The 23,295-nt window shown below is 38.1% G+C and overlaps 1 protein-coding gene and 1 pseudogene across 1 annotated transcript in view; one reads left to right on the top strand and one right to left on the bottom strand.

The window, feature by feature from the left end:
• Positions 1–23,295, bottom strand: part of ADAMTS19 (ADAM metallopeptidase with thrombospondin type 1 motif 19) — a 245,646-nt gene that overhangs the window by 205,022 nt on the left and 17,329 nt on the right. The window lies entirely within an intron of this gene.
• LOC125147390 (uncharacterized) lies at positions 16,666–16,761 on the top strand (annotated as a pseudogene).

Raw genomic sequence — 23,295 nt, 5'->3', positions numbered from 1 at the left:
ACTTTTAACTGCTGAATAACAGTGTATCCTCTAAATATATCATAATTTTATTATCTATTCATTCATTTGACCCTCTATTCAAAAATTCTTATGAACATTGACTTTATTTGGCCAGAGGTCAGGGGGCAGCTGTGATCCAGGCTGGCAAGACTTGTCAACAACTTACATATACTCCAGGAAGGGATACAATTTGCTATTTACTCAACTGGGTCAAAGTAACACACACAATTGCTCTATCACTATTAATAAGATTTACAATGATAGTTTATACACTTATTTATGTCTGTGTTCTATTTCACACACACAAAAAAAACAAGGTTCAAATATAGCCTGGAAGTATCCCCCCCAGATACCTAAGGGACAAAGCAGAAAGTGAAAGTGACCATCTGGAGAAGATGAATTAGTCCTCTTCCAAGGGTAGATATGAGAGATCCAGAGAGACTGAGGAGCATCTCTGAAGAGGACAGCCCCCCCAAAACCCACAAATGTGGCCCAGGAGAGACAGGAAGTCACCATGTTACGCACTTGTCAAACATAATGCTCAGCACCACTATCCCATGACACAATTAAAATGCCATGACACCATCACCATACCATGACACCATTGGTCACCCAAACATACTCTGCTTTCCCTCCTCCCTTACGGTTACTGTCCTAGAGAAGCCAAAGAAAGCTCAGTGCACTGAGCAGGAGGAATGGAAGTCCTAGGTGGGGAAATAACAAGGACTCTTGACTTCACTCCCCCTTCTTCACTGCTTGTGATTAGCTCTAAGCAAGCCACCATGTGAAGGGCATGGGGCAGGGAGATTTTAACTTTAAATCAATTTAGATGGTTTAATGCTTTGAGTGTGAATATTTTAATTACCAGACTTTTTGTGACTAAATTTGCCAAGTGACTTCTCACACCCTAAGAGTGAACAACACCAGAAAGAAGACGGGGTGGGGGGAAGGAGGGAACAACAACCAACCACTCCCCACGTTCATTATGATATCCTTAAATTCTATTTGGTCAATGAGAAGTTAATTGTGTACAGTAGGAATTCAGGGGCCAAGTATTACAAGGGTTAGAGAGTGATGTGGAGAATGTCTTTTGGGTGAGGTGACATCTGAGCAGAGATCTAAATATGAGAGTTGGCCAGGCCAAGTTATAGGGGAGAAGATTCCAAGCAGAAGGAGAAACAAAGACCCTGAGATGGGACTGACATAGCATGTGTAAGGAAAAGCAAGGTTACTAGGGCTGGAGCAGAGAGATCCCCAGGAAAATGATGACTGGAAAGGAACCCGAGACATTCCATAGCAGTATCACTTATCTGATTCATATTCAAAAATAAACCCTGATGAAATCCTCCTGTGATCTGTAGACTATCTATCTTTTCTGGGACACTGGTTACAGATTTTACTACGGGATGCTTCATGATGAACTTCTATGCTGAGTACTTTCCACAGTCGTATTTCATCTCCGGAATAATTACACAGAAATACATTTCACTCCCACAAATGAAAGAAAAATATGCATTCTCACCCACTTTATTGAAAACCATTGCCCTCCTCTAACTTTTTCCCATAGTTTGACAGAGATAGGGATTTTAAAACAGTTTCAAAATGTTCCTTTTTTTATTTATTTCAATCCCAGTTAGTTAGCATATAGTGTAATAGTGGCATCAGGAGTAGAATTTAGTGATTCATCACTTACATATAACACCCAGTGCTCATCCCAACAAGTGCCTTTCTCAATGCTCATCACCCATTTCCTTTTTGACTCCATTACAGATAAAGAACATCATAAGTAAGATTATAAACAGAAGCTGTTCTACGTTGAAGATGTGAAAAGTAGTAAAAATAGTACCACTTTTTTTGGTATAAATGGTATAAAGAGGAAAGTGAATGCTCCATCCTAACATTTAAGTGTCCGAAATGGGTAACTTTTTGTTATTAGGATGGTTAGCTCAGTTCTCATTTTATAGTCTAATTTTTGGTTATATCAAGAAAAGCCATTAATTTGGTTTTCATATACTTTCCAATATTCATTCACTTTAATGAATTTTACATTAATCCCTTGGGATTTCTATGGATTCTTTAAGCATGCAAAAAAGGAAGTTGAGAAACAGTGAGCAAACTCAGTTTTAAATCTACTTCTAAGCTTATGTATCAGTCTGGCCAAAAGCTGTTATGTTCTACTGTATCTTCCTGATGATTATTTAGTATTTGTTGTAAATGTACCTACTGAACACCTGTCCCATGACAGTATGCAAGGCACTGAAGATTCAAACTGAAAAGAGATTTAATCCCTGTCTTCATGGACCTCATCCATTAGGGGGAAAGACAGAAAAAATCAGGCATTCAGACAAATGTACTTAAGAAATTGAAACAGTGAAAAGTAGCATTGAAGAAACAAACACAGATCTAAGAGAAATAAAGCAGAGACTGAGTTGCTAGAGAGAGTGGCCCATTACGACCTTTCTAAGGAGCAGACGCTGGAGACAAGACACAGAGGAGCCAGCTGTATGAAAAAGGCTGTAAGCAAGAGAAGACTGGTGTATTTAAAGCAGCAGATGCCATCATACATGAAGACTATGACCCTGGAATACACATGAGAGGAGTCCAATAGATTGACTTGGTGTTTATAAAAGCGTATACTTTTTAACTGTTGTTTATAACAACATATGTTTGTGCTCCATGTTTATGTCACAGTAAAACATATTTTAAAAATGAAAACCAAAGGATAAATAATGTAACAGTATTACTTAGCAATAAAGAGGCAAGGAACATACTAAAAGAATGTTGAAAGAGGTTGAAATGCTCAACACTTGCTGGGAAGGCCACTGCTGTAATTAAAGCAATAAATAATGGTGGCATTAGTGAAAAGTCTATACGTGAGGAGGGCCTAGAGATGAGCCAGGCCACCGTTAAAGAATCGACGGGGAGACTGAGGCAGCGGCAGGAGTCACAGACAAATAATGATAGCAACAAAAGCAGAACAGAGGGTTGTCAGGGCATAATTCATGGAGAGCTCTGAAGACTATGATAAGACATTTAGATTTTATTTTATTTATTTTTTTTATATATGAAATTTATTGACAAATTGGTTTCCATACAACACCCAGTGCTCATCCCAAAAGGTGCCCTCCTCAATACCCATCACCCACCTTCCCCTCCCTCCCACCCCCCATCAACCCTCAGTTTGTTCTCAGTTTTTAACAAGGACATTTAGATTTTATTTGAAATGTAATTGGAAGCAAGTGACAGTGGATGGCATGTTTAGATAGAAATTTTTCAAGAAAGCCATTCCTGTTCTTTTTTTAGAAAACATATTATACGAGGGTGCCTGGGTGACTCAGTCGGTTAAGCACCTGACTTTGGCTCAGGTCATGATCTTGCGGTCCGTGAGTTCGAGCCCCGTTCAAGCCTGCTTCATATGTGACTCCCTCTCTCTCTCTGCCCCTCCCTTGTTCTCATTCTGTCCCTCTCTCTCTAAAATAAATAAACAAAAAGTTTAATAAAAAAAAGAAAACAAATCATAGGGTGACAAGAGTAGAATCAGGAAGCCCAGTTAAAGTCAGCTATCACAATTAGTAGAATCAGGAAGACCAGTTAAAATCAGCTATCACAGTTCAAGCACAAGCCTATGGTGACTAGAGCAAAAAAGCAACACACGGTGGCTGAACTAAGAATGTGCAGAAAAGTAAATACATTTGAGATGAATTTTAGATACTCATACAAACAGGAGGGCAACCACTCAAATGTGTTAATGGTTTAGATGCTGGGATATGGAGGGACAATAACACAGGGAATTAAGGATGACTTCAGAGTTTCTGGCTTAAGTACTCCAGAATGGGAGATACAGGTCTGTAACTGACATGTAAATGTAAGTACTGAGGCTAAAACAGATTTTAGGAGCAGAGATTCCAAGTTTCTGATGGGATCTTATTAGATGTGATACATCTGTGACACATCCAAGTAGAGAAATCAAGTAGACAGTTGGAGCATGGAGTTTAGTGCACAGTTTTGAGCTGGAGACATATGTCTGAGAGCTATCAACATAAAAATAATCTTTCAATCCATAGGGAGGAGTGATGTCACCCCGAAAGGGAGTATAGAGAAAGGGCAAAAGAGAGCCTAAAACCAAACCCAAAGGACCCTAACACTGGGAAACAGAGAAGGAATCAGCAAAGGAGACTGAAGAGGAAGGGCCAGTGAGCTTAGAAGAAAAGTAGAAGCTTGTTGATTTTTTGAAATAAGAATTAACCCTTTCTAGAAGTGGCTTCAAAAGAAAAAAGCCTGGGTGGCTCAGTGGGTTAGGCGTCCAACACAGTTGGTGAGTGACAGCTGACAGCTCAGAGCCTGGAGCTTGCTTCAGTTTCTGTGTCTCCTTCTCCCCATTCAGCTACCCCACTCATGCTCTGTCTCTCTCTCTCTCCCCAAAATAAATAAACATTAAAAAAAAGAAAAAAAGACAGGAATAAGCTCTCGTTCAGTTCATTCCAAAGAAACTACTGCCCTAACCCACACTGCTCATGTTGAAAATGTAGGAGTTCTACGCAAGAAAAAAAGACAGGAATAAGCTCTCGTTCAGTTCATTCCAAAGAAACTACTGCCCTAACCCACACTGCTCATGTTGAAAATGTAGGAGTTCTACGCAAGAAAAAAAGACAGGAATAAGCTCTCGTTCAGTTTATTCCAAAGAAACTACTGCCCTAACCCACACTGCTCATGTTGAAAATGTAGGAGTTCTACGCAAGATGGTCAAACACATGTGCTCATGTTTCTTTTAAATTCAACAGCAAAAACCAAGTGGAAAAACACTCCCCTGCCTACATCAGTCAGGGTTCCCCCAAAGCCTAACAACATGACTTTTGTTTTGTAGCAAATAAGAGAATTTTACATGTTTCATTTTGTTGAGTCATGAGGAGAATTTGAGTTTGTTAACTAACTCTGCTTGCCCTACGGAGGTTTTTTGAAGTTGGCTTCCAGCTTGCGGCTCACCCTAGCACTTAAGGAGCTGGCGCGTATAGTCAGTGGTACACCTGGTTATTAAAGGGTTAGTCACTTGGTGATTGTGCAGACCCACTCACCATGGTGATGAGCCCTCACTTATCTCATGCGATTCCAGCCCAGTTATGCGCTTCAAGTGCGACCGAATGAGACCACTGAGGAAGCTGCACAGCTGTGATGTGGGGAAGCACTCATCACTGCCAGGTCTTACTGGTGACCTCACAATTAACGGAGACGTTGCCAACCTCCTACATACCCCCAGGGAGTGGATGCGAATTCAGTTTACCATGGAAACAAGATGAGTGGAGCAAACTACTCAAGGGCCCTCGCACTGGTACTCACAGACATGGAAAATGTGCTGCAACTTCTCTTCCGGATTCAACTAAAGGTCAAATAAATAAAATAATGAATGTATTTGACATTTACTGAGTGCATACGATGCATCAGCTAATGTGCCAGATGAAGGAAATACAGCAGCGTACTGAACGTTTTCAAACAGACAGTCTTAAGTATCTTTGATAAGACACACAGTCTCCAAATTACAACGGTTCGATTTAGGATTATACAGCTTGACGATGGTGCAGAAGTAAGGAGCGTTCAGTAGAAACCATACCCCACGTTCTGAATTTGGATCTTTTCCTGGGCTGGCGACATGCATATGACGCTCTCCAGTGAGGCCAGACAGCACGAGGAGCCACAGGGGCCCGTCAGCCACGCCATCCCGAGGGTAAACAACCAACGTGCCTACAACCATTCTCCACCCACAGAACCATTCTGTTTTTCACTTTTAGTACACTATTTAATAAATCACATGAGAGAATCAACATAATACTACAAAATCCACTTTGTATTAGATTTTTTAATTTTTATTTTATTTTATTATGTATGTATGTATGTATTTATTTTCCCAAGTGGAGGTGTTCTGAACATATTTAAGGTAGGCTAGCCTAAATGATGATGTTTGGGAGGTTAAGTGTACTAACCTTACATGAGCATTTTTGACTCATGACGTTTTCAATTTATGAAGGGTTTATCAGGATGCAACCCCATCACACATCAAGTTGTCCTTCTGATTTTAAGTCATCCTTCTCATTTGCATGCACATCAGCAAAGTGTGTTACTATTTTTCCATTTAGGATCCACAGGAAAATCAAATATTCTCTCCCACTCCCATTTTGAATGGCATGAAGTAATATTTAAGAAATTATATTGGTGTTTTACCCTCTCACAGGGAAAAATAAATCTTGTACCAAAAATGTTCTTCTTTACATGGCCTGTTTCTTACCCTCAAGATGCCCGAATGCCAATCTGGGACTCAGCAATGCTAAAAGAAAACATTTGAGTGTCTTTCCTCCCCACCTTTCCCTACCCACTCTTTAGTCCTATCAGTGAGAACACAGGCTCAAAAAGCTACTGTAATTATCAGGCTGACTTAAGAGAGGTTACTTTCAGAGGTCATACATCTATAGAGCTGAATAGGTATGGTATGAAACAGGAAATCCAATGCACTCTGCATATACCAAGCCACATCAGGAAGATTATGTCCATGCATCACGTCTTAAAAAAGACATTTATAAACAAGAGCATATCCAAACCAGAAATCAGAGGTCATTTTGTTCCAAATTCCACCCACAGAAGAAATCATCCATCAACACCTTTGATAAATATTTAATATTCTGCTTATGCACTTCAGTCACTAACAGAGCAGTCACTGCTCTGAAGCAATCCAGGCCTCCAATGGACAGGAGTAAGTCTCAGAAATATTTTCATAAAAGGTTCAGAAAACATGAGTCCTGATTCTACACCTTAAGCATCTATCCCCTTTCAAATATATGACAAATACGCTCATGGCCTCTATGTGTCCAGTTACCATAACCATCTGTGATATGAAATCTGTCTTGATCTTCTCATTTTACTTGGAGGCTCTCTAGTTTACAAATGTCATTCTTATGTTTGATTTTCTATGACTTTTAAGTACGGAAGTGAATGTTCAATAAAAAATGCCTAGCATATAGGATGAGTTGAAATAACAGACTATAAGAAAAGTAACACATTAAGAACCTGCTACGGACTGGTTTAGGAAAACAAGAGGGGAGGCGTTTTTTATTTATTATTAATCATTCTTTACTATGAAATACCTCAAACTTTCAGAAATATATAGGATAATAGAGTGCCCAGGAATCCATTCCCAGTATTTAACAAATGTTAACACGTATGTACTACAGATAATTTTTTTTAATATAACAATTTATTTTTTTTAATGTTTATTTTTGAGACAGAGAGAGAAAGAGAGAGAGAATGAGTCAGGGAGGGGCAGAGAGAGGGAGACCCAGAACCCGAAACAGGCTCCAGGCTCTGAGCTGTCAGCACAGAGCCGACGCGGGGCTCAAACCCACAAACCGCAAGATCATGACCTGAGCCGAAGTCGGATGCTTAACCAACTGAGCCATCCAGGCTCCCCAAAATATAACAATTTCTTGATTCAGTTGAAATGGACCTACACACCTTCCCAAAACCAAATCCCTTCTCTTATTGCTAAGAGATAACTACTACACCGAAGATGTGTGTATCTTTTGCATTCCTGTTTTATTTTTTTAATGCTTATTTTTTTGAGAGAGGGAGAGAGGGAGAGAGTGAGTGGGGGGAAGGACAGAGAAGGGAGACACAGAATCTGAAGTAGGCTCCAGGCTGTGAGCTATCAGCACAGAGCCCGACATGGGGCTCGAACCTATGAATCACGACATCATGACTTGAGCCAAAGTTGGACCCTTAACCGAATGAGCCACCCAGGCAACCCTGCATTCACATTTTAAATTTTCACTACCTATATATGGTCTTTACAAGTACCACAATTAGCAAGCTTGGACCTATTTAAAAGGTTCACTCTGGTGGCTATACTGAGGATAGACTACAGATTGAGAAAGGCGACATGACATGATGAGAGGTTATTGGCAGCTCAAGTAGAAGGAAGAGCTTACAATGTTTGAATGTGCACTCTGAAAGAAAGAAAGGAATTCAGGACCACAATCTGATTTTTGGCCTTTGCCAAATGACCATCAATAGGATGAAAAATAATGTGAGGAGGGGCACCTGGGTGGCTCAGTCAGATAAGCGTCCGACTTGGGCTCAGGTCATAATCTTGCAGTTTGTGGGTTCTAGACCAGCATCGGGCTCTGTGCTGACAGCTCAGAGCCCGGAGCCTGCTTTGCATTCTGTCTCCACCTCTCTCTGCCCCTTCCCTGCTCACACTCTGTCTCTCTCTTAAAAAATAAATAAAACACTAAAAAAAGATTTAAAAGAATAACGTGAGAAGAGGAGAGTTTGGTGTTGGAGTGGAAGAGATGATCACTTCAGTTTGAAGATGTTAAGTTTGATATTATCTACTAGACCTCATGTTGAAATATCAAGTACATAGCTGGACTTGGAGCTCAACAGAGAGGTCTAAATTAGAATTACCTATTTTGGAATCACTGGCATATAGTTGGCATTTAAGCTATGAGACTGGGTAAGATCCCGGATTAAGTGCACACAGACCAGAAAAGAAGACCCATGACTGAACACTAGGTCATATCTGTTAGGAAGATGCAGAGAAGAATGATGATCAATGAAGCAATCCAAGAAGGAACAGTCAGGGAGGTATAGGGTCCTGGATGGCAAGTGATAAAAACATGTATTGAGAGGGAGAGACAGCATGAGTGGCTATTTCCAATGCTGCTGAGGGCAAAGTAAGATAATGTTAATAAGCAAGTACTTAAAGATTCTTAGCACTTGCAAATTGTGAAGTAAAATTACTGAATAGGCCAAGGCAAAGACAGAATGACAATGTTTCCTAGAAATCTCTTTCTTGTTTGATATTAGTATTCTTTTTATTTTTTATTTTTTAAATGTTTATTTATTTTTGACAGAGAGAGAGGGAGAGAACAAGCAGAAGAGGGGCAGAGAGAGAGGATGACAGAGAATCTGAAGCAGGCTCCAGGCTCTGAGCTGTCAGCACAGAGCCCGACACAGGGCTCAAACTCACCAACAGCGAGATCATGACCTGAGATGAAGTCAGACGCTCAATCAACTGAGCCACCCAGGCGCTCCTTGTTTTATATTAATTAGTATTCTTAAGATACCTTCATTTAAATAGTTAGAAATCTACCTAAATATCCACATCTGAAATGATTAATGAATGAGTTACTTTTAAAAATTACTGCACAATATCTCATTTAAAAGAAAACAAATGCTATCCAAAACTCTGAAAAGAAAACTTTAAAATGCAAAACATTTTGGATTGAGAAAACATTTGGAATAAATATGACTGCATCAAAATGATTCTGTAAATGACAATCATAAAGACCCTAACATCTAAATGAGTAAATGGTATATATATTTTACACTGAAGACAAACAAAAAGAGAAAGAGGTATGGAACCATGGTTAGTAATTTTCAAAATTCCAACGAACAGGCATGAGTGCACTGTTACATGACAGTCAAATGTAAAACTAGAGCATATCAAGGGCTGAGAGGTTACTGGAATAACAAGTACTCTGAAACAGCACTGGTGGTAGATTAGTTGCTATGAACCCTTGGGAGAGCAATTTTGCACTATCTCTCAAATGAAAATGTGCATACTCAGTGTCTTGGGAGTTTCACCAAAAAGAAATACCTGCACATGTGCAGAAGGGAGAGGTCAAGTTCAAGACTGGCAGTGGAAATTGCTTCTCATCGGGCTCCGTGCTGACAGCACGGAGTCTGGAGCCTGCTTTAGATTCTCCCTCTCCTTCTGTTTCTCCCCCACTCATGCTCTGTTTGCTTCTCTCTCAAAAGTAAATAAACATGAAAAATTTTTTTAATTTTTTAAGAAAAGTGGGGGCACCTGGGTGGCTCAGTCGGTTAAGCGTCCGACTTCGGCTCAGGTCATGATCTTGTGATTCGTGGGTTCAAGCCCCGTGTCAGGCTCTGTGCTAACAGCTCAGAGCCTGGAGCCTATTTTGGATTGTGAGTCTCCCTCTCTCTCTGTTCCTTCCCTATTCATGCTGTCTCTCTCTCTCAAAAATAAATAAACATTAAAGAAAATTTTTAATGTTTTAAAAAAAATGCTTCTCATAATTAGACAACAACGTGCATGACCTCCATGTGAGTCAATCTAAAAGAATAAGATGGTTATAAAATACATGTTTTTAAAAGACAATCATAGTGGTTCAATGTTGACTCTGAATTCTCTCAGTAACCTGGGATGAAATGACACATCAGAATGCACGGATTTACTGGAAGGGTTATGGATTTTCTTATCTCATTACCTACCGAGACCTCAATTCCAGGTGGCCAGTACTTATTTTATCTTTCACAAACCAGAAATAAATTATTTTAAATAATTATTTTTATTTGGTAGACTCAATAGAGGAATTTGAGCACTTTCATTCAGCATACAAATTTGAGCACACACATTCAATTGTGTGCCTTTCACTCAATATTACGAATTTATTCTTACCTTGTAAAGTACTTAGTACAGTCCCTAACAGGCTAGCCATGCACATTCTCTTTTCATTTCTGCTTCTTACATATTCTTCTGAAATTTTTGAAGGCCATATAGGAAATTGAAGGTTACCGGAAAACAAGCAAATCAACCCATCATCTCCGCAGGTGTGTACATTATAGTTACTTTGATCACTTGGCCATGGGAAGTCACTATGTCATTTATTTGTACTTGAATGGGGAAGTGTCAGAGCCCTTTTGGAAATCAGATCCTAGAGGCCACTTTAGCACTAAAAATTTGAAAGGAATTTGGGGGGAAGAATGTTAGTGAGAAACTTCATTTAACTGCTCAATCAACCAACAGACATTTCCTGGAATGCAAGGGGTAGGTGTATACGTTTTCTTTCAGATCTGTTTAAACAAATTGATAACAAATAGCACATGGGTATACTACTTCTTATGTTAACCTAACTTAATATTCCTCCTTTATTTAATTAATTAAAAAATATCTAATAGGTAGCATTTTAAAAAGTCTAGATGACTGTTTAATGCATTGACCAAAATATTTTCCATTCCTCATTTCCATCTCACTTAATAAACACATTTAAAGCCCTTACAGTGAGGCATTCAAGTAACTTACTGAATCTTAAAAAGTGAAGATACAGGGCGCCTGGGTAGCTCAGTCGATTATGCGCCCAACTTTGGCTCAGATTCTCATGTAATCTCATGGTTCGTGAGTTTGAGCCCCACATCGGGCTCACTGCTGTCAGCACAGAGCCCACTTTGGATCCTCTGTATCCCTCTCTCTGCTCTCTGCCCCTCCCCTACTTGCACTCTCCCTCTGTCTCAAAAATAAACATTAAAGAAAAAAGGTGAAGATACAGAGGCACTGAGTGGTTATGTAAGGTCACAAAGTAGGATTGTAATAGGGGAGTTTGGATTCAAACACCGCAGCCTGCCTCCTGAGTCCTTAATGTAAAGGAGCCGAGGAGCTCCATAAGCTAGTGTGTTTGCTCTTGCATTCCATTGCAATTAGTAATGACTTAGGTTTTTTTTTCCCCTGCAAATTAAGTATTAGGCTTTCAAAACAATTACTGTTTTAGCTGCACGTGAAATAAACTTTTCCTAAATGGAGATTTTTGGTGTTTGGGATATTTTTTAAGTTGTAGCATATGAAATTGCTTTTCATTGTACATCAAACATTCATGTATTGACAATTTTATATAATTCAAACTATCTAGAACAAACCTTAATCGTAAAGGAAAAAGCAGAAGATGTGGACTGAAAGGCCAAACTCCGTATCTGCTCCGTCAGATGGAACCTGTGTCAGCTTAAGCAAGTAATATAACTTCACTGCTTCTTATTTTTCTCATTGTTAGAGAAAAAGTACTGAGATCTGTTGATCATGGCTCCTAAGAAATTAACAATTTAACCTGTAAAAAATTCTCACCAACTGCAATGTTCAAAACAAACACTATGAACTATTCTAAATAATAGTACCAGAGCCTCCCATCACAGAAGGTGGATGCTTCCAAGGCATCTGCATAACTCAAAATATGCTTCCTAGAAGATATGAAAACAGTCTCAGGGAATTATAACTGAACTGTTCATCCACCCAGAGCACTATGAGCCAATGGTCCTGAAAAAAATCTCATAAAAGATAAAATGGAAGCTTTGAGATCATTGAATTAAAAAAAAAAAAAAAAAGTAAAGCTTAAGTGCCTTGCAGTTCTGTTTGAAAACTGAAGCTGCCATACGCCAGTAGGTTTGGAAATGGGCTTCTTCACAGTGACTTCATTGAGCATCCCACCACATGCTATTGAGATAAGATCACCTTGGTTACCAACAGGACCTTATAGACTAACACCTTTCCAATCAGAGAGAGATGAACCCAAGGAACAGTACAGAAAAGAGAATTCAAGATGCAGTTTCCTCTCCCTTCTGCCACACCACCTTTTCTCTTTCTTCTGGTAATAAGTTTTCAGATGAGAAGACCCACCAATTGCTCTAATTAAGCGTATAAATTGCACTTGACTTTTCATAATAGGCACTCAATACATGCTACCCCTTAAGTGATAATGACATCAGAATTATTATCTACCGATTTGGGTAGTAAACCAAAACTATGAAATGAAGCTAAACAGTCTCAATTGTAACATTAAGAGCCTGATCTTCACGGACTACTAAGGACTACTACGGAGGCTTTGTAACATTTTTTAATGTATTCTATACTCTGGATTAACTTCCTTCAACACCACTCATTGATTTAAAGAACACTCATGCCAAACTTGGTTCACTTTTCAGCCTTAGTTGCTGGGCTGATGTCTGGCAGATAAAAATGGGTGTGAGTGTCTGTATAAAGCTTACCCAGGACAAAGGCAACATTAAGAGTGAAATTGAAGCAACTCTCTTCTATCTTACAAATAACCATTTCCTGTCCATTAAATGAAAGGATATACATGAAAGCACTGCACCCAACTATAAATCTCTATAGAAAGTGAACTATTCCTGTGCTCTACCTTACAGAGTCTCAAGTACTTTATCTCTAGATAATTACGATTTTCAATTCAACATAAAAGCCTGGTATATTTCCTTTGCTAGGCCTGTTAAAAGGATCTCTAACAGAAAGTAAATAAAACCAGAGGCCTGAAAATCACACCACCCACACAATACAGAGTTACAACATTGCCTCATGCTTTCTTTTGGTCTTGCAATTTATCTGTGACTTATTATTTATTCAACTTATCCAACATGTAGACTTCAAATCCATATATGGGTATGAATCCCTTCAGGTTTGATTCAACAACTACCCAAAGAATACATATGAATTACAGTTTTAACTCAGTATATGTCAGATTAAATTGCTTTAAAGAGCTAAAGACACATGGTTTAATGAATTACACTCTTAATTAGTAAGAACGCAGACCACCCTTGCAGACAAACTGAGATTAATTATTTCAAACTGAATAAGTTCATCTAGAAAACGTCTGGAATTCAGTACAAGTACCAAGAGAAAGGATAAACGTATTTATTATTCCACATACATAAGAAGAAAAATGCAAAACTTTAAAATTCAGTTATATTAGTTAATATATATGCTAATTGTATGATATATGTTTATATATCATATATATATATACACACACAAACATACACACACACACACACACACACACAAACATATATATATATATATATATATATATATATATATATATATTATGATCCCTGAATAGAAATCTGTCCATTTACAACTGGATCAAGACACTATGCAAGATGGTGAGCTGGATCTGTCCTATGTTATTATAAACTGTATATATATGTACATATATATATATATATACACACACACAGTTACTATAAGACAGACTTTTAGTAAATTTAAAAGCAGACCTCAAAGGCCATAAAATAGAAATACTTAATACTTACCTACTACAGAGTGAGTTTTTAAGCAATTTTATTTATAGAGCTTTAAAATGGTAAGACTAACTTTATTGTTGAAATACACTTTTATTTATATAATAAATAACATCGTACGTTGAAAAAGTACCATCTAGCTTTGTTAAGTCCTGACTCAAATTTTTCTCTGCAGGTTGGCAGGGCCCAACTATACCTCTGAAAAAAGAAAACGATCAAGCAGAGGTTGTATAGACATCTAAGAAAGAAGTTGTAGTTGCCTCAACTTTATTCTGATCAGTAATGACTATATGGGAAAGACTATCGCATTCAAGTTGCATGTGTAGTAAGCTAAATAATATTTGGACCCGACAGGGGTGAGCAAGACAATGCTAGAGGAAAAGGAGAAAAGAACTGATATTTTCTTCTCCCTCCTTGCTTCCTTTCCTCCCTCCTCCCTCCCTCCTTCCCTTTCTCTCTCTCTCTCTCTCTCTCTCTCTCTCTCTCTCTCTCTCTCACACACACACACACACACACACACACACACACACACTCATTTATTGTAAATTGGCATTACATTTTGTGACCCTTCTAGACTCACTTTTTAGTTTGAGTAGGTATTGCACAGCTTCGTAGATTTTCCATGTATGGAATCACATTGTCTACAAATAATGACAATTCTACCTTTTCCTGTTCTATCCACATGTCTTTAATTTTTTAGTTTATTTACTTTTGCTTGTAGTACTGGTTAAGATCTCCAGTGCAATCTTAAAAAGAAGCGGTCAAAATGGGCATTCCTGTGTTATTGCTGATAATATATGGTCTTCTATGTTTAAAAATAATGTCAACCATGGGTTTTGTTTTTTTGGGTTTTTTTTGTAGATGTGCATTAAGTGCTTTCGGTAGGTACAATTTAGTCTTAGCTTGCTGAGCACTTTTACCATAAATTAATGTTGAATTTTGTGAAATTATTTTTCTGCATTTACTGGCATTATTGTATAGTTTTTCTCTTTCATTTGTTTCATGCAGTGAATGACACTGATAGATATTTTTAAGGTTAAGCTATCCTTGCATTCTTGGGATAAACTCTTTCTGGTCATGACGTATTATCCTTTCATATATTGCTGGCTTTGATCTGTTCATATTTGGTAAGAATTTTACTGTCTATGTTTCTGTTGGATTCCACAGTAGGTTTTTTTCTTTACATTATCTTTATCTGTTTTTGATATCGGATAATGCTGGCCCCATAAAAGTATCAGTAAGCGCTGTGTCCCTTCAAATTACTTGAAATAATCTGTAGTATTTCATCTTTAGATGGTTGATGACATTAACTAATGAAGGCCTTTGGACCTGGAATTTTCTTTGTGGGAAAAATTTTAACTACAAGTTCAATTAAACTATATTTAGGGCCTCACAGAGGTTCTTCACTGTTTTGTTTTTTAATTTTTTTAGTATTTTTTTTTTTTGAGAGAGAGAGAGACAGAGACAGAGCGTGAGTGGTGGAGGGGACAGAGAAAGAGGGAGACACAGAATCTGAAGCAGGCTCCAGGCTCTAAGCTGTCAGCCCAGAGCCCAATATGGGGCTTGAACTCATGAACTGACAGACCATGACCTGAGCTAAAGTTGGACGCTCAACTGACTGAGCCACCCAGGCACCCTGGTTCTGCATTGTTTTTTAAGTCAGTTTGTTAATACATATCTTCCAAAGATTTGCCCCTTTCATGTAATGTTGTAAACTTTCTTGACATGAAGTGGTTTATAATATTTCCTTATTATAATTATAATTTTAATTCCAAAGAAACTTTTGTGAGTCTCCCTTTTATTCCTAATATTGATAATTTGCATTTTCTTTTACTTTGATCGATAGCAATTTTATCGTTCTTTCCAGAAATTTTTTCTCCACTTTTTCTGCTTTATTTAACTTCAATGATTTCTGTTCTTAAATATATTATTTCCTTTCTTCTATGCATTTTGGGTTTAATTTGCTCTTCTTTTCCTATCTTATTTCCTGACATGAGTATTTAATGATAGAACTTTTCCCATAAGTACTACCTAGCTGTATCCCATATATTTTGATATGGTATTCTCATTTTCATTCATTTCAAAATATTTTTTAAGTTCCCTTGTGAGTTTTTCTTTGATCTATGCATTATTTGGTAATGTACTGTCTTACTTACAACTTTATACTAATTTTGAGGTATTATTTTGTATCTGATTTCCATTAATTCCACTGCTGCCAGAGAACACATCAATTAAGTTTTCAGTTATTTGAAATTTGCTGAGAAGACTTTAACAGCCTCACTTATGATCTAGCTTGATTACTGTTCTATGTGTATTAAGTATAAAATTTTCGCAAGTGCCAGTTAAAAAAAGTGGGTTGTAGCATTTCTTAGTTTTCCCATTTTTAAAAACAAATTTTTCTATTTGTTCTACCAATTACCAAAATGTGAGTAAATATTAGAAGAAAAAATAACAGTCTGACAATACCAGGAGTTTGCTGCTATGGATGTGGGAAAATACACAGCTGGCAAGAGGAAGAAGTATTATAATCACCATGAAGAACAATTTGATAATATATAATAAACATGAAGATGTGTATCTTCTAAGCCAACATATTACTGATAGGTACACACTCAAGAGAAATTCTCACACATTTGCACACCAAACTCACGAAAAGATGATCATTATTATAGTGCTTATAACTCCAAAATATAAAAACAAAAGGGGAGGGGGAGGCGAATGAATATTTATCAATTGGAGAATGGATAAAATATACTCCACACAGACAAACATTACAGTTTAAAGGGTGGACAAGATGTGCTCGCTTCAGCAGCATACACACTAAAATTGGATCAACACAGAGAAGACTGGCACAAGGCTAACACGCAAACTCATGAAGCATTCCAGATTTTTAAAAAATTAAATTAAAAAACTCAAAAATACGATATAAATACGTGTTTTTACGTATTACTACGTATATTAAACACGTATAAGTACGATTATAAAAACCTAAGTTCTAGAAAGATGTGTGCAGTATCATTCCATTTTTTGCAAATTTTTATAATAGAAAACAATGCTATTATACATTTTTATGGATGCATACCTACTTAATACAATTATTAAAGTATGGATGGAAAATACGTATACAAATTTGAAAACAGTGGTTACATCTGAGGACCTCGAAAAGAAAATGGTTGTGGAAGAGTACCATGAGGGGTTCAATACTACATGAAAAATGTCCAAAGTCTTAGGCAACAATGGCAAAATTTTAACATTCATGAAACCTGGGTATTAGCTGTATTTAATCTCTGCGCTTTTCTGTTCCCTTGAATAGTTGTGTAATTGGAGACTTAGGTGTAGCTTTTAATGACAAAAAGATTAATGGGCAATGATTATGTGCATGTAAACCACATAAGGTAAGTTAGGGAAAAAAACATTAAAAATTCATAAAGTATGCTTTCATATAAAGAGAATGTTAATATTCACTATGGATGAGGATATGAGGAAAAGGGTGCTCTTTTTTTTTTTACTCAATTTAACTTTATTTGAATTTATTTTATTTTTTTATTATATGAAATTTATTGTCAAATTAGTTTCCATATGACACCCAGTGCTCATTCCAAAAGATGCCCTCTTCAATGCCCATCACCTCATCAACCTCCCTCCCCCCATCAACCCGCAGTTTGTTCTCAGTTTTTAAGAGTCTCTTATGCTTTGGCTCTCTCCCTCTCTAACCTCTTTTTTTTTTCCTCCCCTCCCCATGGACTTCTGTTAAGTTTCTCAGGATCCACCTAAGAGTGAAAACATGTGGTATCTGTCTTTCTCTGTATGGCTTATTTCACTTAGCATCACACTCTCCAGTTCCATCCACGTTGCTACGGATAGCCATATTTCGTTCTTTCTCATTGCCACATAGTACTCCATTGTGTATATAAACCACAATTTCTTTATCCATTCATCACTTGATGGACATTTAGGCAAAAAGGGTGTTTTTAGGTACAATACATGACAGTGTAAACTGGTCTAGCATTTTTGGAAGATGATTTAGCAGAATGTATCAACATTTCAATACTGCAAGCCCTGTGTTGCCTCTCCCCTCAAAGATAACATCTCTAGGAATATCTCTGGTAGATATGCTCATATAGGTACACAATGATCTATGTAACCGATTGTGGTATTGTGAAATCATTGTTATTTGTGTCAGTGCAAAAATGGCACCAACATAAAAGCCTGGCAAGCTTTCTTAATGTCCACTAACAGGCGCAATTGCAGCAAGGGCCACCCACAAAGTAGTCCATGCAGAGATCATTCCAGAGAACTTTGCTGTGTATATGTCCAGCTTCATGAAGCGGACTTGATACCACTTCTCTACAACGGTGATTTTCTCAGTGGATGTATTTGTGTCCCCCACTCCAGGGAGGGACATTGCAGAATCTGGCAATGTCTAGACATTTTTGCCTCTCCTGACGGGGCATCTAGGGGGTAGAGGCCAAAGATGCTATTAAGCAACCTACAATGCACAAAACAGCCCCCCACAACAAGAATCCTACTCAAAATGTCATTAGTGGTGAGGTTGAAAAATCCTGCTCTGGAAGTAATTTATTTGCACGATTCTCTAATCTCAAATACAACCATATAAAATAGGAAGTATGTTTCCTTGTTTTAAATATGAAGCAGAATGTCAGAGGGATTAAATATCTTATCCAAAGTAAAAGATAATAGATGATAGAGCTCTTAACTAAGAAGTTATATTAGCAGTTAAAATAATTGGCCTCTCATATTATGGAATGTTATATAGTTGTTTAAAAAAAGATTTACATACATGGCATGAAATGATCTCAATGCTATAAACTTCAAGAAGAGATTTGTGATGTATATAACTAATAAAATATTACTATCCCAATTGAATAAAAATCTCTTACCATTCAATTAATAAGTAAAAATTTAGAGAAGACATAGACTATGTAATCCCATTTATATTATATAAGCCAATCTAAGTGTATGAAAATACCATAAATGTTATTTACCTATGGCCCTATGTACACACTCAAAGAAAATCCTAAGAGGGGCGCCTGGGTGGCGCAGTCGGTTAAGCGTCCGACTTCAGCCAGGTCACGATCTCGCGGTCCGGGAGTTCGAACCCCGCATCAGGCTCTGGGCTGATGGCTCGGAGCCTGGAGCCTGTTTCTGATTCTGTGTCTCCCTCTCTCTCTGCCCCTCCCCCGTTCATGCTCTGTCTCTCTCTGTCCCAAAAATAAATAAACGTTGAAAAAAAAAAAATTAAAAAAAAAAAAAAAAAAAAAAAAAGAAAATCCTAAGAATGGAATTTTTCTGGGACGCTGGATGGCTCAGTTAAGCATCCAACTTTGGCTCAAGAATGATCTCACTGCTCCTGAGTTCGACACCTGCCTTGGGCTCCGTGCTGACAGCTCAGAGCTTGGAACCTGCTTCAGATTCTGTATCTCCCTCTCTCTCTGCCCCTCCCGCCCCAAATATAAATAAACATTAAAAAATTAATAAAGGAAGAATGGAATTTTCCTGAAAGGATAATGTTTTTATAAAAACTCATTTAGAAAATCTCAACACAAAAATAACTGATGAAAAATTTGCCAGGGTACACAGCAAATGGTGATGGTGTGACCTCCAGAAACGTAATAAAAGGTTGGTAATTAGTGGGAGAGGATGATGTAGACAGTACTGGACAATTACAGTGATGTCATGGAGTATCACCAAGAATAGTTCTCCGTTCTCCCAAGTTCTGTTGCAATGTAAACAAGTGTTTAGGGCAGCACTTAACCAAAAATTTGCAAATATATGTACAATATGATGGAATTTTTTTGGATCCCTCGTGCTCTTTGGGATTAAGAACCTAAAGAGCTACCAGACTCTCGTCATCTGGAGAAAAAAAGGGAACAAAATACTCCACATGTAGTATCTTCCATTCCATGTACAGGGAACAGAAAAGCAAAAAAGGCGAGGGGAAAATTCAAATTGACTCCTAAAAAGGGTGTCTGGATGGTTGAAGCCTCTTAAATGTTGGATAGGAATCATGAGGTGAGCCGATTTTGCCTCGGTAGAGTTTTTAACTACAAATTCAATTTCTCATTAGAAATAATGCTGTTCAGATTTACTAATCTTTCTTCTGGGAAGAAAAATTTGTATTTTTTTTATGTTTATTTATTTCTTTTGAGAGAGAGAATGAGAACACAAGCTGGGGAGGAGAGAGAGAATCCCAAGCAGGCTCCGTGCTGTCAGCATGGAGACTGATGTGGGGCTCGAACTCACAAACCCTGAGATCGTGACCTGAGCCAAAATTAAGAGTCGAACACTTAACTGACTGAACCACCCAGACGCCTGGAAAAATTTGTGTTTCAATCTTTTTTCCTTGACAAATAGGGGTTTATCAATTATTTTTATTTTTTTAATGCACCGACTTTGATTTGATTAATTTTCCCTCTTACTGTTCCAGTCTCTTCTTCAATGATATCAGCTCTTATTTTTATTTCACCTTATTTCACCTTTAATTTCTTCAAGAATATACCTAGATCATTGATTTGAGATTTTTTTCTATGTACATGATGCAAATATTTCCTCTATGCACCACTTTCACTGCATTCCACAAATCATGATATGTTGTATTCCATTTTCATTCACCTCCCAATAATTTCTAATTTGTGAATTATTCCTTGACCCCTATGTTACCTAAAAGTGTATTGTTTCATTTCCAAATATTTGAGGATTTTTCAAAGACCTTTCCCTTACTGATTTCTGTTTGAGTTTTGTTGGACTAAGAAAACTTACTTTGCATTATTTCACTGCCCTTAACTTCACAGTGAATTACTTTATGGCCAAGAATAAGGTATTACATTGAAATATAGCCTGTGTGCATTGGAAAAATAGTGTGTGTTCTGGGGTGGGAGACTAGAATGTCCCACAACCAAAGACTCCAGAAGAACCTTCTGCACATTATGAGGCCTCCCTAAATGCACTGCTCCCTCTCTGGTACTTCAGCAAATTCTGGTTTCCTCAGCCTCTCTCAAATCCCAACCTTGTCTCTTTAATTCAGTAAGAATACTGGGCTCTATTTTTTCCTCTCTCAGGCTGCAAACTGGGACATACACACAGATTGCTCATTGGTTTCTTTTCTCTCAGGGATTACTGCCACACGCTACCCTTTGTCCAATGCCTGAAAAACCATTATTTCACATAGTTTGCCTGATGTTGTAGTTCCCATTTCATGATGGCTGGAAGTCAAAGTTCCGGGCGTTCCAATAAAACTTTTTTATTCCACCTGGGACACCTTTCAAACCAAATATTCTTTGAAAATGACATGCTATTAAACAGAGAACAATGGAGCAGACGACACCCAAGTTAGAAGAGCCTGGAGCTCACCTTCTAGCTTCACACTCCCTTCATTTCCCTTCACTCCAAAACCTGAAACATGGCCATTTCTGAAATGGCACTTCAAAACTTTAGAGTTCTGCACAGCTCAGTCTTCAAACCACTTACATGAAGAGTATTAGCTTTCAAATCAGGCAGACCTGGATTTGATTCCAAGCTTGCTTCCTTGACGACCTCAGGGATATTACACAACTTCTTGATCAACAAAATGGGTGTAGTAACACCTTCCTGATAGAATTACTGTAAATATGAATCATGTAACTATTAGACACCTCAAGGTAGAGGGCCCCAAATCCAACTGATTCATAAATTATCATTCGATTTGTAGCTATTGTCACGGTCATTGCCAACTGTCACAAGAGAGATACAGCATTCTGTGTATTCCAAAGAACAAAACCAAGATTATTTCCAAGATATGCCAGGGTTTTCCAACTGCATTTTCCAACAATGAAACTGGCAAGTGAAATTAATGAATTCTTTGCTTCCAGGAGTATTTATGGTATTGGACTCTGTCAGGCATATTTTAAAGAAAATCCCTCTACTGTGTGCTAATTTCTTGCTTTAGTTTTTTTAAGAATACTACTGTAAGAGAGCAACTAGGAGAAAGGAAAGACAGGTTGCATTAAAAATCAGTAATTTGTGGGGCACCAGAGTGCCTCAGGTGGGTTGAGCGTTTGACTCTTGATATCAGCTCAGGTCATGATGCCAGGGTCGTGAGACCAAGCCCTACGTTGGTCTCTGCACTGAGCACAGAGCCTGCTCGAGATTTTCTCTTTCTCTCCCTCTGCCCCTCTCCCCTGCTTACACACTCTCTCTCTCTAAAAATAATTTTTAGGGGCGCCTGGGTGGCACAGTCGGTTAAGCGTCCGACTTCAGCCAGGTCACGGTCTCGCGGTCCGGGAGTTCGAGCCCCGCGTCAGGCTCTGGGCTGATGGCTCAGAGCCTGGAGCCTGTTTCAGATTCTGTGTCTCCCTCTCTCTCTGCCCCTCCCCCGTTCGTGCTCTGTCTCTCTCTGTCCCAAACATAAATAAACGTTGAAAAAAAAAATTAAAAAAAATAATAATAATTTTTAAAAAATAATAAAAATAGGGGCGCCTGGGTGGCTCAGTCAGTTAAGCATCCCACTTCAGCTCAGGTCCGTGAGTTCGAGCCCCGCATCAGGCTCTGTGCTGACAGCTCAGAGCCTGGGGCCTGTTTCAGATTCTGTGTCTCCCTCTTTCTCTCTCCTCCCCCACTTCATGCTCTGTTTCCCTCTTCTCAAAAATAAATAAACATTAAAAAAATTTTTTTAATAATAAAAATAAAAATCAGTCATTTCTACCACATCAAATTCTATTTTTATATCTCCTCCATGTCAATCTCCACCCTATACCTTGGATCAAAGAATTAAAACAATGTGAATGTTACATGCCTCTGATAAATAAAACAGAAGCTACAAAATAATTTCATCACACACACACACACACACAAACACAAAGAGATGTGACTTTGAATTTCACCTCCCAGCCTTACCAGCTGCCTGATGTGCATGATTTACACAATATCCATGAGCTTCAGCACCCTTATCTATAAAATCACGTGAGAGTATGTATCTCAGTGGGTTTCTGTGAAATCAGCCATACCTATGGCAGGATGCTTATGAGTATAGCATATAGTAGTGTTCAGTAAGTACAGCTATGATATACTGGGCCTCAGGTCTTTCTTTCTAAAAATTGATGCAAACAGAATTCTATTCACTGATTTTTCTTGATTGATTTGATAAAAAAAAAAAAAAAGACGGAGGCAACACTTGTTTACTGCCCTTGTAGGTAGGATTAGTGGAAAAGTCCAGTACGTCTTCCATTTCTCACGGATATGTTTCTTATATACCACTGCCCTAGCACAAAAAGCTATTCACACCTATGCATTTGTTTTAGCAGGTTACTTCTTTTCTAAAAATGTGTACACATACCACAATCAAAAGATTTTGTAGGGGCGCCTGGGTGGCATAGTCAGTTAAGCATCCAACTCTTGATTTTGGTTCAGGTTGTGATCTCAGGGTTCAGT

The sequence above is a fragment of the Prionailurus viverrinus genome, chromosome A1 (genome assembly GCF_022837055.1).
Source record: "Prionailurus viverrinus isolate Anna chromosome A1, UM_Priviv_1.0, whole genome shotgun sequence".
NCBI lineage: Eukaryota > Metazoa > Chordata > Mammalia > Carnivora > Felidae > Prionailurus > Prionailurus viverrinus.
Note: the sequence above shows the minus strand (reverse complement) of the source record. Positions and strands in the feature narration are given on the sequence as shown.